General features: G+C 36.0%; 1 pseudogene; it reads left to right on the top strand.

The window, feature by feature from the left end:
* Positions 1 to 1,654: 1,654 nt before the first annotated feature.
* LOC109394093 (transcription factor BTF3 pseudogene) lies at positions 1,655 to 2,208 on the top strand (annotated as a pseudogene).
* Positions 2,209 to 3,110: the final 902 nt, after the last annotated feature.

Below are 3,110 nucleotides of genomic sequence, written 5' to 3'. Positions count from 1 at the left end.
CCATTTAATATGAAAAAGTTAATGGTGGAAAGGAAAGTGTATATCTTGACTTTTGCAAAACTGATGTGAACCTTAAAGATTTTCAGCCCTGTTGGGCACTGAATGTTTGTGTCTCTCAAAAATTTATATGTTGAACCTCTAACTCCCAAGGTGATCATATTTGGAAGTGGGCCTTTGGGAGGTAATTAGATTTAGAGGGGGGCAAGAGTGCAGCCTTCATGATGGAACTAGTGTCCTTAAAATTAGAACAAAAAATAGAATTATCATTCTCTCTTCCATGTGAGGACATAGACAGAAGGAGGCTATGTACTAGGAGGTAGAAAGAGCACTCTCTCCAGGAACCAAACTGGATGAAACCTTGATCTTGGACTTTCCAGTCTTCATAAATCTGAGAAATTATCTGTTTTTTAAGCCACCTGGCCTATGGCATTTTTTTATACCAGCCTGAGTTAAGACAAGTACTGTATTTTAGAGTTACAAAACAGTAAAGAACTTCCTAGGTATGAAGGATATACAAAATATTGTACTTGTTACCATAAACAGCACAATGAGCTCTTTAAGGCTACAAGGGGCTCACAGTCTACTGAGGATAATAAAAACATATATAAATATTTTTTAAGATTTTATTAAAAATATAGATAGCATACAATATTATATTAGTTTCAGGGGTAGACCATAGTTATTCAACATTTATATACCTAAAGAAATTATCACCATGGTAAGTTCAGCAACCATCTCACACCATATTGTGCTATCACAATATTATTGACTATATCCCTTATTCTGTATATTACATTCCCATGACTTATTAGTTTTATACCTGAAAATTTGGACCACTTATTCCCTTTCACCTTTTACCCCCTTTTTAATGTTTTCAATTAAAGTTGACATTCACTATTATTTCATATTAATTTCAGGTCTACAGCATAGTAGTTAGACATTTATATAATTTAAGAAATGATCTCTCCTAACTAGCCTAGTACTCACCTGGCACTACACATAGTTATTGCCATAACATTGACTTTATTCCGTATGCTTTACATCCCCATAACTACTTTGTAACAACCAATTTGTACTTTTTAATCCCTTCCCCTTTTTCACCCCCACTCCCAACCCCCCTCTCACCTGGTAACCATCAAAATGTTTTCTCTATCTATAAGTTTGCTTCTGTTTATTTCATTCTTTAGATTCCACATATAAGTGAAATCTCATTGCACATCTGTCTTTTTCTGTTTGACACTCCACTCAGCACAATACCTACCAGGTTCATCCATTCCACCATAGATGGCAAGAACTCATTCCCTTCCATGGCTGAGAAATAATTCATTGTATATATGTATCACCTGCTCTTTAGCCATTCTTTCATTGTTGGGCACCCAGGCTGCCTCCACATCTTGGCCATTGTAAAGAATGCTGCAATGAACATATGGATGCACATGTCCCATTGAAGTAGCATTTAGGGTTTCTTTAAACAAACACCCTGAAGTGGGATTACTGAGTTCTTCTTTGTCTTCTTTGTGTTAATTCTATTTTGGCTCTACCTGCCATTTTGCATCCCTGCATTTGTGTGTGTGTTTATTCTCTGCTGGTCGGTTTAACATTCCCTGAGCTGCAACACTAGTTCCCCATGCAGCCCTCTTTACTTTCCAACAAGATGAAGTAAACTATCATGAACCAAGAGAAACTCACCAAACTGCAGGAATAAGTGTGCATTGGTGGGAAAGGAGCCACTCGCAGAAAGAAGAAGGTAGTTCACAGAACAGCCACAGCAGATGGTAAAAATAAATAAATAAACAAACAAACAAATAAATAAAAAATTATAACCATTTCTTTTTAAAGAAGTTAGGGGTAAGCATACCTCTGGTATTAAAGAGCTGAATATGTTCACAAACCAAGGAACAGTGATCCACTTGAACAACCCTAGAGTTCAAGCCCCTCTAGCATGAACATTTTCACCACCAGAGGCCATACTGAAACTAAGCAGCTGATAGAAATGCTACCCAGCGTCTTAAACCAGCTTGGTGCACACAGTCTGACTAGTTTAAGGAGGCTAGCTGAAGATCTGCCCAAACAATCTGTGGATGGAAAAGCACCACTTGCTACTGGAGAGGATGATGATGATGAAGTTCCAGATATTATGAAGAATTTGATGAGGCTTCCAAGAATGAAGCAAACTTAATTGACTCAATTTCTGAAAATAAAACTTGAAGAAGTTTTATTGATTGTTTCCTTTGCTGTGAAAAAACTTTTTAGTTTGATGTAATACCATATGTTTATTTTTTCGTTTACTACCCTTGCCCAAGGGGATATATTAATAAAAATGTTACTCAGGGTAATGTATGCAAATTTACTTCCTATATTTTCTTCTAGGAGTTTTATTGTTTCAGATCTTACATTTAAGTCTTTAATCCATTTTGAATTTATTCTGATATGTGGCGTAAGGAGGTGATCCAGCTTTTTTTTTTTGCATGTGTCAGTCCAGTTTTCCCAGCATCATTTATTGAACACACTGTTTTTACCCCAATGTAAGTTCTTACTTACATTGTCATAGATTAAATAATCATATAGAAACATATTTATCTCTGGGCTATTCTGTTCCACTGATCTGTCTGTTTTTATGCCAGTACCATGTTGTTTTGATTACTCTAGCCATTTAGTATGATTTGATGTCAGGTATAATGATACTCCCCACTTTGTTCCTATTTCTCAAGATTGCCATGGCTATTTGGGGTCTTTTATGGTTCCATATAAATTTTAAGATTATATGTTCTATTTCTGTGAAAAATGTCATTGGTAGTTTGATAGAAATTGCACTGAATCTGTGTATTTCCTTAGGTTGTGTGGAAATTTTAACTATATTAATTCTTCCTATCCATGAGCATGGTGAGGATGTGGAAAAAAGGAACCCTCATGCACTGTTGGTGAGATCACAGATTGGTGCAGCCACCATGAAAATCAGTATGAAGGTATCTCAATAAACTTGAAATGGAACTACCTTATGACACAGCAATTCCACTTTTAGATATCTATCCAGAGTAATCCAAAATGCTAACTCAAAAGAATATATGCACCCCTATGTTTACTGCAGCACTATTCACAATAGCCAAGAC

The sequence above is a fragment of the Hipposideros armiger genome, unplaced genomic scaffold (genome assembly GCF_001890085.2).
Source record: "Hipposideros armiger isolate ML-2016 unplaced genomic scaffold, ASM189008v1 scaffold_409, whole genome shotgun sequence".
Lineage (NCBI taxonomy): Eukaryota > Metazoa > Chordata > Mammalia > Chiroptera > Hipposideridae > Hipposideros > Hipposideros armiger.
Note: the sequence above shows the minus strand (reverse complement) of the source record. Positions and strands in the feature narration are given on the sequence as shown.